This window comes from Etheostoma spectabile, chromosome 9, assembly GCF_008692095.1.
Source record: "Etheostoma spectabile isolate EspeVRDwgs_2016 chromosome 9, UIUC_Espe_1.0, whole genome shotgun sequence".
NCBI classification, from domain to species: domain Eukaryota; kingdom Metazoa; phylum Chordata; class Actinopteri; order Perciformes; family Percidae; genus Etheostoma; species Etheostoma spectabile.
The window spans coordinates 9,441,425-9,455,254 of record NC_045741.1 but is presented as its reverse complement, the minus strand read 5'-3'; the positions used below and the strand labels follow the sequence as shown (position 1 = coordinate 9,455,254).

The 13,830-nt window shown below is 40.3% G+C and overlaps 1 protein-coding gene and 1 pseudogene across 2 annotated transcripts in view; one reads left to right on the top strand and one right to left on the bottom strand.

Moving 5' to 3' along the window:
- The window catches only part of b3galt2 (UDP-Gal:betaGlcNAc beta 1,3-galactosyltransferase, polypeptide 2), a 24,714-nt gene that overhangs the window by 8,442 nt on the left and 2,442 nt on the right, over positions 1 to 13,830 (top strand). The window lies entirely within an intron of this gene.
- Positions 9,223 to 10,722, bottom strand: LOC116696260 (beta-1,3-galactosyltransferase 2-like; annotated as a pseudogene).

Here is a 13,830-nt window from a genome sequence, read left to right as displayed (position 1 = left end):
GTGTTGTTAAAGTATTTTAATTTGACCGAGAGACATGAACACACTACTTTCTACTTTATCTTCTTCTCTTCGTGCACATCCATTCTTCATCTATGCCATACCTTTCGCCTGTAATCCTAACTGTGCTCTAGCGCTCCCAGTGTTCACTAACCGTATTACAGATACACTAATACATTAGGAAAATAATAGTTAAGTGTTAATGCCCGATATGTTAGGGTCAGGTTAGGGTTGGAATTCATTTCAGAATTATGATGAACAGTAAGGCAGAACCATATTTACCTGATAGGGACCCTCGAAGGGTATCAACCTGCTTATACCATGGTCACTTCCCTTGCCAATATTTTTTAGACTATTCATTTAATTTTTTAATGCATTTTAGAATCAAAATCTTAAGTTTTTTTCAGATAACACTTTTTTCCTAGTAACACCTGAGTATTTGACTAATATTTGGACAAAATCCTTCCCATATGATGTTCTTTTTTCATTGCAAATGTCACTCCTCCAGGACATAGGATGGCACCTTGTGTACAACTTGCCATGTTTGGAAACGGGAGATATTTCTGCTCTTCTCTGTAAACACTTTGGCTCAGAAAGTTAAGGTTCTGCTAGCAAGATCCAAAGTCAATAACATTGTGTGTGCGGTTGACAATTTACCAAAACAACAAACGTAGCTATCCGCAAGTCAGTTCAAGGAGCATGTAACTTACTTACAGCTTGTGTGTTAGCGCCATCCTGAGGTGTTTAGAGGACGAGCAGAGAAGGAATACACAACGTGTTGGAAATGAGATTTCATATTTTGTTTTTCATTTAATGTATACATTCATTTAGAAGGGTAAACAAGTCCGTTTTACCAGAACTTATTATTAGATGTCCTATATTACTCTTTAATAGACACCCTAAAGCCATCAGACACTGAGTATCACCTCACGACCATAGTAGATTAGTCTTACTTCTCCAGACCTTCCTTGCCACGCAGAGGAGGTCCAGCTAGTCCACACACCATTCCGGGATTGGAGACAACGACTTTGGTTTATTGGCATTTCTTTAAACCAATCACATCATCTTGGGTGGTGCTAAGCGCCAAGGAAAGCCGCAGTCCGGTACTCACATGCCTCGGAAGGCACTTGTTTTGGAAGAACATTCTACGTTCAAAAGTGTTTTAGGTCATGCAGCAGAAGACTTAGATTGACAGATAGTCTAGCTAGCTGTCTGGATTCACCCTGCAGAAAATAGGTTAACCACAGTCTTCATAACTTCACCGGAGTTTAAATATACACCAACGCTTACGCAAAGGAAGCCCGAGGATTTCCGTCAGCATGGAGCCATCCCAAATGGAACGTCACAATATAAACTATAGTATGATAGACGTGATTCACCGTGTTTAATATAATTTTTTCCTCAATGTCCCGGACCTTACCAACCCCAAACAATCACATCATTCTTTTTTTTTAAGTTAATTCTTTTAAGCCTTTATGACAGGACAGCTGAGAAGTGAAAAGGAGAGAGAGGGGAATGACATGCAGCAAGGGCCACAGTTCAGAGTCAAACGTGGCCCGCTGCGTTTAGGAGTAACCTCTTATATGGGCGCCCGCTTTAACCACTGAGTCTATCCAAATCACTTTTTCCGTGTGCATCTGTTGTGGTACACTTGTATCCATCAAAGTCATGATCTACGAATGTAGACTAAAATCTTTAAGTTTTAATTCTAGTCCGATTTCGACTGTATCAATGGAATTGGGACACAGCTCAGCCAAGGTTTCAAGAGCCACATTGTTAGATTCCCTATTAAAATAACATGTCACAGGTCCCAAATGTTATCAACAGACATTTGCCTGAGCAGTGAGAGGATTGTTACATAGCAGGAGCTCTGTTTTCCACTTTGCTGGATGACACTCTGAATTTTCCAGGAAAAAGCTTTTTGTCAGCTTATATTTCCCCGCACACCCTATAACCCAATAACCCTACTATGCACTCTTGGCCCTGTGATTTGTTCTCGGTTTGTCGTCGCAGAAGTGCAAGGGTAAACACGTGCTGAAACATGAGCCTGGCCGAGGTGGACGCTGCATCGGCTGCTGCCTTCCACAACCTCCATCAGGAGAGGTGCGGACAGGCCTGAGTAGGGATAATTACTACCCCCTTATTGATTTGTGTAGATTAATGCAGTTTTTAAACAGCCTCGATTCTATTTTGGCTTGCTGGAATGACACACGTTTCAAGTTGTTCAGGATAATGTCAGCATCAATAGAGTCCGTACTTCCCAGTGGCCATACAAAAGATTTTGCTGCATTGATATATAAGTAGAACATTTTCACTTAAGATTTTCCGATTCTTTTTTAAGCTCGATTGTACATGGATGATGTCTCTGTGGTAAAAAATATTTAAACTTTTTTTTTTCTTGTCACCATCTGTGGTGCGAATTTCTCATTGCTGTGGTGTTCTGGCACTGCTCCTTGCAGTCAGATATCACCTTCAATCAATGCGGTCTACTGTGGGCGTCTCCTTCCTCGATTTTCTCTGTTGATAAAGTTTTTCTCTTGTCGGTGGAACGTAATCTGGTTTATTCCGAACAAATGATAACAGAAAACCCCCTGCCCATAAACCGCAAATTTATTCACAGAAAAATGAGACATACTGCTTTCTACAGAGGCTTTAGCACGGTGGTTCTTGTATTATACAGGGTGTGTAAGTAAGTAATTTAATTTGAGCATTATATTTCCAATATAGATAAGAACTTTGAACATACATTCACACAAATTAGACCAGGGACATCGAGATATTAATGCACCAATGAATGCCTAAATATAAACATTAGTTATTTATTAACTTGGGCAATATTTCAAAAAATCGATAATAACATTGCATTCACATATGGTGATTTTAAACACTCTTGGCTTTAAATAAAGTCTATTTCCAAGTACATGTCAATAATTTAACAGTAAGTGACTTTGAAGTCTACAACCCACAGACGTCAGCAGACACATTGTGTCAATTTTATGCCGCACATTTATTATTCTTGCTTGCTACAATGCATGCACAATATACTTTTTATTATTATTATGTCCATATATTTTAATATTTAAGTATATTATTTATATACTTGATTGTATACATTTCTTGTATTAACTTCTTAAACTTAACCTTTTAACATTCTTGTTTTACTGCGCTTTGTCACAAGTCAAATTCCTGTGTGTCCGTTATACACTGACATTTTAATTGTCTGTTTGTACACTTAACACTGGAGAACATATACATGACCATATTGGATGGCATTAACTGTTCTAGTGGTGCCCTTGGCGCCTGTGTCCTGTGCTGGTGGTGTATTTATAACAATGGCTAGCTTCCCTTGTACTGTATCTGCTCTGTGTGTGGCTAATGCCAGAGTGCCATACAACCACCACACTTCTTCAGAGGCCCTTCAAAGTGCTAACAGGTTGAACTTGGTTAGATGTCCACCAGTTTCCATGCAATGTGGAGTGTCACTGTCAAATTACATTTATAAATAGATTTTTGCTCAACGCTGGCACCACCCCCTCACTGAGTCCTGCAGTCCTGGCTGGAATCTGCCATCTGTCTGAAAGCATTGTAGGTTTTTTCCTTGCTGATAGGACACAACAGATGTTACCTGCTTCCTGTAGAAATGACTGTAAGGGATTTGTGTGATGGTTGTTGTACTGTAAATAGGTAAATTTGGGTATTTTGCCCTACACAGGAAGAGAGCAGTAGCCTACTTATAGCCTGTTTTCTCTCTGTCTGTTTTAAATGTCTGTCTCTTTTAATAGTCTGTTCATGTCAAATCAAATCATTATATTTTCTACAATTTAATAATACAGTAAATACATGTTTTAGAGGTAGCTTGCACAGATCATGTTATTTATAAAGACAGAGCGCTGAGATTGTTGCTGTTGCTAAGCTAGGCTAGTACCTTTTAGAAGGACTTAATTAAAGGGTTCTCTTTGTCGGTCTGTGTACCATTTTCTATTAATATTTACAGTTTATTGCAATAATAAATAATTTAGGGCAATCTGTTAATATTGACTTTGATGTTGACTCATCTTAACATGGAGGTGGACAGGAGGGCACTTTTTAGCTAGGCTATCGTTACATCTTAGCAGTACGATTAGCAAATGTTGCTAGTTCAAGTCTGTTGGTCTTCTACTATTTGTTGATTGAATACAACAAATTGATCTGCAATTTAAAATATATATATATATATTTATATATATATATATATATATAATATATATATATATATATTTAGATGTATATTTTACAAATCATGTTCTTTCTTTTAGAAGCTATAGCAGTTACAAAGCTCAAGCTAGCTTACTTTTCCTTTTAGCTAGCAGGCACTGGGCTAGTTTTAATCCCTACAATGATTGGATTTAGCTACTGCTTGAATATGTAGTAATTCCACTAAATTCCAAGAATCATTTAATCAAATTCTATTGTTCATTCAAAGAAACAGGGGAAGTCTGTGATTTAGTTTTAGCTAAGGCTAGCTATGGCTATTGCAGCTAGCTTGAACTGCTTTACAATGGGTGCGTTTACTGTGGTTTGGCTATGTTTTACGATTGGTCTTGTAGTTCCTAATAATGTTAATGTGCAGAAAAATCAGAAATCTAATTCTGGTCTCACCTGTGATCATTTATTAGGCTATTTGCTGCTTTTTGCTTTGTAAGGCAGCATCAATTATCATACAAAGGTGTTTTCTGTGAAAGAGTTTTATCTCCCTGTTGTGGCAATGATATAATGTTTTTTCACTTGCAGCTGGGGTAATTTATAATTTTCTTTGTCAATTTTAGTATTCCTCACCAAACTTCCATTAGCGCATCAGTCATGCCCACAGAGAGGTATTAGGCAGGTGCAGCTTGGCTGTTTGGAAAGGTCAGAGATTTGTCTCTTCTCAACAGTATTTTCCTCCTCGGGTTTCTGAGGAACTGTGGCTGTGATGTTAAAGCCAGGGCACAGCCTCCACTCCATCATTGGAGACATCTCAATCCGTTTCCACTGTTAGCCTTTTATACAACGTTTACAGCGGCACAGGTTTTCAATACGTTCATTCACTGCTCCTTTCCCCTTCATTCATCACTCCCTCCTTCCTGCTATTTTTCTTTCCTCCTCATCCTTTTCTCTTTTACTTGTACTCTCCAGTAGCAGACCAGTCTATCTGTCTCTGCCTCACTTTTTCCTCTCACCTCTCTAGCCGTCCCTCTTCGCTCTCCCCCCCCGCCCTCTGTCGTTTCATCATTTGTGGAAGGGCTGAGTGCGGCCAGATGCTGGTAATCTGGCTCTTTGATTGCATAGACTGCATGACGGATATCAACACCTTGTTCCCAATATCCTCTCGTCTTGACATGACTTAATCATTACTAATGGAGGGTGATGAATACCTGGGACCAGTTAGTATTTCATGAATTGCACTGTGCTGAAATGACAGGGGCTTTGAAAAAGAAATTGGATGTCATTTTGTGTGAGCTCCACCAATGCTTTGGCCAAAACAGGGCGTGATTTTTCAGCTTTTGGGAGAGGTTCTGGTTGACGGTCGTGAGACCAACTTGGCTGAGAGGGTTGTATGATGGCTTGGTGATTTTACCAACCATAATGAAATCTTGGACACAATGCATCCATATAAGGACCATGTACTTGATTGAGTTAGCATTATCCTTTTGTTGTTTGCAAAGTTTCTAATTAGTAACCTCACGTTTTCATTGTGTTACTTGATCTCAAAATGCCATTTGGTCCCAAAATTCACAAAAACAGTGAGCCAGGTTTAGATCTGAGTTTCTGGCAAAATAATAGATACCATCAATGAAGGCTAAGGCATTTGGTATGGTAGTAAATGCATACTAGGAATCCAGAAAGAGATTGCTGATGATTTCAAAGGTATTGGCCAAAATTGGACTTAATCCTATGGCGACTGTGTATTCCTATTAAATAATAATTAGAAGAACATATGCAAACCATGGTATTGTGACATTAAAAAACCACAACAAAACAGGGATTTAAAATAACCCAGTTTCGCAACTTTAGCCATAGATTTGTTAGATTACAGTGGTTTGCCCACTGGCACAGTGTTCCACTGAGAGAACGAGGGGTCTGTCTTTGGTTGACATCATGTTCTGCTCTGTGCTCTGAACCAGGTGGTGTGGCATCAAATATTTCCTGAATGACGGATTTGAATGCTCTGAGTCAATCTACAGTGCAGTAGCAACCTGTCTCTTACACAGCTCTCTTTTACCTTACCACATTCTAAATACACTGCCATTACAACCTTGCCAAGTGTACAGAAGCCAGCTCAATTCATTTGGAAACTTGTCAATTTCAACCTCATTATATGGTCATCAAGATATTTACAGTAATGAGCTATTTTATGTTTTAAGAAAAGTACTGAAAGTTTTAGTTGCAACAGAGTTGTGAACATACTACATGTTTGTGCTTCTCCTGTCCCTGTATTGACTTTATAGGTGTATTACAGTAATTGTTGAGTCTTCCCAACAGGAAAGCTAAACCACTACTAATAGGATCACTTTAAGGACACCTTAAGATCAGATGCGTGATGTTATGTCTTCCTAAAAATCTTTCTAAACTGAGATCAGGGTCTTCAACATTTTTAAAGCCATGGACCCCTTAACTCAAAGAGAGCGAGCGGGACCCCCTACTACATAATTTGTATAAATGAAGTTGCATATTAAACTGGGCCTACAATAATGTGAAGGGAGGCTGAACATCTTAATACATACATTTTTTGCATAGAATACTAATTTATTATAAAACCTATATTGTTGGTATGATTATGTAATATTGTTTAATGTTAAAACATACTGTATATGTTCACGAATTCTCATTGAATCCTGTTTTTGTGGATGGCTCCTAACCAAACCTTTCATCAGGGGATTTATTTTGCTAATAATTTGTTAAAGATTCTGTTAAGACCTTTTAATTTTTGAAAAAATTCAAATTAAACTAATTTGGAGCCCCCATGCATCGGCTCTGAGGACCCTGAGGGGTCCCGGACCCCTGTTGAGATCCCTGCTGTAGATAACTGGTCGATACGAAGGCATATCTCTCACATGACTGCATACAAAGACAATACAGCTGTTGTGTCTTTGCCTGTGGCTCCAGCATCAAATAATCTTGCACTGTGCAGTTTATCTGAGATGAACATCTTGATATGCTCTCCCTCTGCTGTCTTTACCTTTCAGCCTCCTCCTCTCTTAAGACCCTTCTGCTAAGTGATTAGCTGCTTAAATAGGCCTGTACCATTGTGTGAACTTTACCCATCCCTACAGCTCCCGAAACGAGGTCGCTCAAAACGTACAGCTGATTAAACGAGATTGACAGATGTGTAGTAGAAAAGTAGAGATCCCCTGCTCTCCTTAGATATTTAGATCACCTAATCTGATATAGGATTTTTCAAGTTATCGCCCGTTATATTGATTTTTTTTTGTCGGGCCCAGAGCACCAACCACACACACACACACACCACACACACACACACACCACACAACACACACACACACACACACACCTTGAACAGGCAGTTCCATCTGGATCAAATCATTTGCATTCATTTTTATTAAAATCTAAACTGGGGTGTTTGCAGCCGAGTATTTTATGTTCCCCCGGGGACACTGCAGTTCATGTTTAATTCATTTCTCAACACTCTAGCCTGATTGTCTTCACATTCTTTCTGCCTGGCCTAAACTTCTCCGAACGATTACTTTTTCTCTTGGAAGTTAATGCTGTCTCCAGGTCCACTGAATACAATATTACTTTTATTACAATCATGCTCATGTTTGTAGAAAATACACATTATTTGCCTGTTTGTTCACAATTACAGTGTGTTGTTAAGATGGCATGACTGTTCAGTAACAACGCAACCACCGCTGGCATTAAAGGGAAACATTTAAAAGTGTGAGGAAAGAAGAGAAAGAGAAGAGGTGAAGGATTTTTTTTTAACCACATTATTCAAACCGCATGTAGAGTAAAGGATCCTGGACTATTCGTCAATCCATCACTATTTAATCTGCAGTTTCAAACTAGTGATTCACTGAATCATTTAAAAAAGCAAGTGACTTATGTAATGTGTAATTGGTTGCTAGCGAATATATTTAGCGCCATCAATTAACAGCAATCAACTATTGTAACCATGATGTCATTAGCAACACAAGCTCTCATATTAGGCTGCCAAAAATATTGTATAGGGTGACCCACATTATGTTAATTCAACTGCCAATCCTTTGTAAATATTAGTACTTTGTTTTTATTTATATGTGCTAACAGTACATGGAGATACTACCCAACTAGCATAATGTTTGGTCATTTGGTCATTTTTGTGAGTTGTCTCACCAGTTTACATTTTGTAATGTCTCAGAAATCCTCACACTGGAAGTCCACTCAAAGTCATAAGGTATATTAATATTGATTTAAGTCCCGGCCCTATATTTGCTTCCTATGACTTGAAGTAACAAGATCATACATTGTGCATGAATGTATAACAGAAGCCCAGATAATCACACACACACTGCAAAGAAAATGAGTTCAACCTTTAATTGTTAATTACTTCATTGACATTTGCTCAAGTGCAGAGTAATACTCAATGTAAGCTTTAAAATACAATCTCAGTCATCTTTGACGTGACGTGAGTGCTTTCATTTAGTTTTTAAAACAAAATACTGTAATGACAATAAATAAAAGATTAATCTCTTGAGAGTTGCCTTCTTTGATAAATCTGTACGTACACACTGAGGAACAGGGCACTAACTGGTCAACTCAAAGATACTTTCTTCTATTTAGTTAGTGTACTGCAACTTTCTACAAACACCATTGCATCTCCCTTTTTCTGTAAACACAATTGTGTCTTCCTTTTTTTTTGATTTGAAGAGTGTGACATACTGTACTACAATTCAGATAAGAGCCTTCACATTACTATAGCATATTACCGTCACCACCTTTCTGTTGACACCTGAATTTCTAACCACCACTCTTAAATGGCCGCAGCACTTTTTGTGCATGCTCCACATCACAGACAACCTTCCTTTAGAAATAGCTCAACAGACTTACATTACTTAACATTTTTTTCTCAATTAAAAAAATAGTTTGGATCATCAACTGTACACAATACCAAAAACAATGTGCTTTTCCCCATATAGTGAATGTGCTGAGTTCAAAATGCCCTCTACGGGCTGAGTTACAGGTCGCCCATCTTGATTTTTTTTTTTTAGTGGTGGGTAGTCCCAGGATGCATCATGGAGGCCTCTCTCCATGAAACTTTCGGTGTCTGTACCTGCCGTTCTTTTCCTTTGCGATGTTGATACAGGCGTTGTGCTTGTTGCTCTGCAAGTGGGTCCAGTACTTGATGAGCTCATTTGGATGGAACTGATGGGATGTGATCAGGTGGCTGTACTTACAACTGGAGTACCACCCCCAATGGTTAAAGAGGAACTCATTGGGAGGGGGCGCCGGGTCGATGCCAGCTTTCCAGGCAGATCCCCACGTAAACATCCTCCAGTGCACCTGCGTATGCTGAGCGAGGCCTGGTAATCAGCTCGGCCATGTCCCCTGAAACACGTACCCCGTGCCTGAGCAGAATATGGGTAGCGCTCGCTTGGGTACAGCTCCGGCGCATGTACCACTTGCTGTCCTTGTTTCGGTTTGGTGCATAGCCCCTCATCAGGTACCGTGAAGTATCTCTGCTTGGGCGGCAATTCGGGCTTCAACAGCTTTTGGATAAGATACTCTGTGACAAACATGTCGCGTCTGTCTTCATCACATAAGAACGTGGTGGGCAATAGGTGGCCACCCAGTTCATGCCCATCGGGTTTTGATGGTCTGTGTAGTAAGTGTCCTGATAATCCTGTTGGATGATGTCGTGGTGAACCGCTCTCTTCCTCTATGCTGCTCTGCAGTAGGTATCTGAGCTTTTCCCGTGCCGAGCAGGAAAAGACGAACAAACCCCAGGCCCATTGCTATGCTCTCATTCCCCCATGTCTGGCGTGGCGTTCGGGCATCGGCCTGGGCGGGCTCTGCAGCGATGAGGAGGATGAGAGAGGCGTGCTGTCCCTGCCTTGAAGGGCTCGTTCAGGATGTAGCGGTAAGGCTGAGCGCTGAGCCTCCCCCCGACACCCATCTCCTTGTGTAAACTGTTGTTAGTGCTCATGGAGTCCCCGACCCCATCACGCCCATCCTGGCTCCCCTCCCCCTCCTGCTGCCTCCCCCTTGCCCCATCCCCTGCTGAGAACTGAGGTTGAGCAGAGGCTTTGGCGCTACATACCCGTTCTCTCTCCACGGCTCCTCAGGGAGCTGCTCTGGTTGCTTCTCCTTTTGGGCTGCGGAAGCCCCTGATGGTGTAGCCAGTGGGTTTTCACGGGGCCCACTGCGTCCCGGCAACCAGTCCTGGTGGCTGAAAACAAGAAGAGGGTGAGAGCAGAGCCAGCGAGAGGAGGCCGGCCACATGGGTCCGAAGAGTGAACGCTTGACGGTCCAGGTCATCTTGATAGGACAGCAGTGCCGCCGTCTCCACTGCATGGTGCGGATAGGGGTCGCAGGAAGCTGTGCTGCTCGAGAATGGGCGGCGGCGGTCACACACATCACCTCAAACATGGTTGCCAACAGTCAAAAGGGTTATCGGAGCTGGCACTTGGGTTGGAGTGAGTCTCCTGGTGGAGTCAGGGGAACGTTTGAGCCCCCCAGTGCAGCTTGCAGCAGGGTTAAAAGGGCTCCTGATGGACTAGGAAGGCGATGATACTCTGGCCATGAAGGCTTCTCCTTGGCTTTCTTTGGCATGTAGACAAACACAAGTCATGCTCTATTGTCTGTCCCCTTTAGTATGATAAGGTCACCTCCTCTGTGTTTGCTCTCTCTAATCTGAAAAGAGAAAAAAGAAACAGAGAACTGTTTTGCCAGCGGTCTGAAAAGCACCTCAATCATTGGCAGTGAGCCACATGTCAATGTTCTGAGTTGCAGATCTGTATTTATTCCACTTTGTGGAAAATCGAGCACATTTCTTAATCATTTTATTTATGGTTTGTTTTGACGCTATCACTTCTGAATTAATTCCTTCCAGATACACAAGTCCCAATTAGAGCTTTCTGTGGATGTGGTGCCCACTAAGTGTAGCGCTTTGGACCCTTACCAGGTAAATGAAAGTAGCTATGGGTTTGTTAGCTTACTTCGGTATATCTTTAAGTGCCTGTATAAATAAATCTCCAAATGATCAGTTAAACTAATACTAAATGTTATTTTCTATTTTTTTGTACAATGTAGTAAAACATAAAATGGTTTCTTTTAATTCACCTTTTTCCCTTGTGATATAATATAATATCAGGCCCACAACTGTTTCAAAAGGGTAAGGGATTATTATTATCATTAAACAAACTCAAATAAAAAAGTCAACACATTTACTCCTTTTTGTGTTTATCTCTGAATTCAACAAAATATGAACATCATTTACAATATTTCAGTGTTTCTTTAACCCAAAACATGAGCTTTTCATACCCGTTTGCAAGTATAACCGTTTCACATTAATTTACTCAACACAAGCCCTATTTCACCCCATACATCTGCATCTTCCTACTGATGACTCGGTTACTAAAGATCCTCACAGTCACTTGCCTACAACCTCCCTACCACCAGCGTAGCGCCTGGTTCGTTACACGTGTATGTTGTCCCAGTAAAGTAATGTACCAGATTTCTTAGACAAAATCCGGACATTTTCAGCTCAGAAGCTAGTTTTACCTCCAAAACAAGTAATGTTTACTTTTGTAAAACTTAAAACGGGGACACTAGACCTAGAGCTGTTCTCATTAGGGGCTGAGCCCCCCCAGGTCTGATCCTAGACCCACCTCTGCTGCTACTTCATCCTCCACTCCACTACACCTCAGAGGAATGTTTCAGAATAGAAAGTCCTAATATTTCAAGATAAAAAGTCCTAATATTTCAAGATAAAAAGTCCTAATATTTCAAGATAAAAAGTCTTAATATTTCAAAATAGAAAGTCCTAATAGTCCTAATATTTCAAGCTAGAAAGTCCTTATAGTTCAAGATAGAAAGTCTAAATATTTCAAGATAGAAAGTCTCAATATTTCATAATGTTGTAATGTTTACTGAACTACATTTATCTGACAGCTTTTGCTTTATTGCTCAAGGCTTGTTTCTGCAACAGCTCATTGAGAATCAGATACACCAAAAACTACAGAGGACATATTTCCTTTGACATTGATGCAGTATTAACGAGATCGCTGCATGTAAGTTATAGATAATTGTCCAGCTTGTATTTACTTTCATAAAAGTGCTCGTTTAGCTGCTAACAGACTCGATTAATATTCTAAGTGTCTGACAACATTATGGAAAGGATTTTTAGGAGGTCGACCTTTCTGTTAAAGATTAAGATCCTTTTTAAAACATAAAAGTCCGCGAAATTGTGTTCGCTAACCCCACCAACTCCATGTAAATAATCAGGGATTTTAGCATCGTAAAACACGCTTTCTAAAACATCTCTGAGCACCGCGGGCTCTGGCTGCCGTAGTCTGCGGTGTTGGGTGTGCGATTATCGGCTACGTTTTGTCAGTTATTTCTTTCTTTCATTCCAATTTCGGGTCTGTCAGTCACAGTGAAAACCGGGGACATTCGGGGATAGATCCCCGGGGCTGTGACTGACAGACCCGAAATTGGAATGAAAGAAAGAAATAACTGACAAAACGTAGCCGATAATCGCACACCCAACACCCGCAGACTCCAGGCAGCCAGAGCCCGCGGTGCTCAGAGATGTTTTAGAAAGCCGTGTTTTACGATGCTAAAATCCCTGATTATTTACATGGAGTCTGGTGGGTTTAGCGAACACAATTTCGCGGACTTTTATGTTTTAAAAAGGATCTTAATCTTTAACAGAAAGGTCGACCTCCTTAAAAATCCTTTCCATAATGTTGTCAGACACTTAGAATATTAATCTGAGTCTGTTAGCAGCTAAACGAGCACTTTTATGAACGTAAATACAAGCTGGACAATTATCCTATTAACTTACATTGCAGCGATCTCGTTTAATACTGCATCAATGTCAAAGGAAATATGTCCTCTGTAGTTTTTGTTGTATCTGATTCTCAATGAGCTGTTGCAGAAACAAGCCTTGAGCAATAAAGCAAAAGCTGTCAGATAAATGTAGTTCAGTAAACATTACAACATTATGGAATATTGAGACTTTCTATCTTGAAATATTTAGACTTTCTATCTTGAACTATAAGGACTTTCTGCTTGAAATATTAGGACTATTAGGACTTTCTATTTTGAAATATTAAGACTTTTATCTTGAAATATTAGGATTTTTATCTTGAAATATTAGGACTTTTATCTTGAAATATTAGGACTTTCTATTCTGAAACATTCCTCTGAGGTGTAGTGGAGTGGAGGTATGAAGTAGCAGCAGAGGTGGGTCTAGGATCAGACCTGGGGGGGCTCAGCCCCTAATGAGAACAGCTCTAGGTCTAGTGTCCCCGTTTTAAGTTTTACAAAAGTAAAACATTACTTGTTTTGGAGGTAAAACTAGCTGCTGAGCTGAAAATGTCCCCGGATTTTGTCTAAGAAATCTGGTCACCTTACTTTACTGGGACAACATACACGTGTAACGAACCAGGCCTGCTACGCTGGGCTGGTAGGGAGGGTTGTAGGCAAGTGACTGTGAGGATCTATTAGTAACCGAGTCATCAGTAGGAAGATGCAGATGTATGGGGTGAAATAGGGCTCATTGTGTTGACGTAAATTAATGTGAAACGGTTATACTTGCAAACGGGTATGAAAAAGCTCATGTTTTGGGTTAAAGAAACACTGAAATATTGT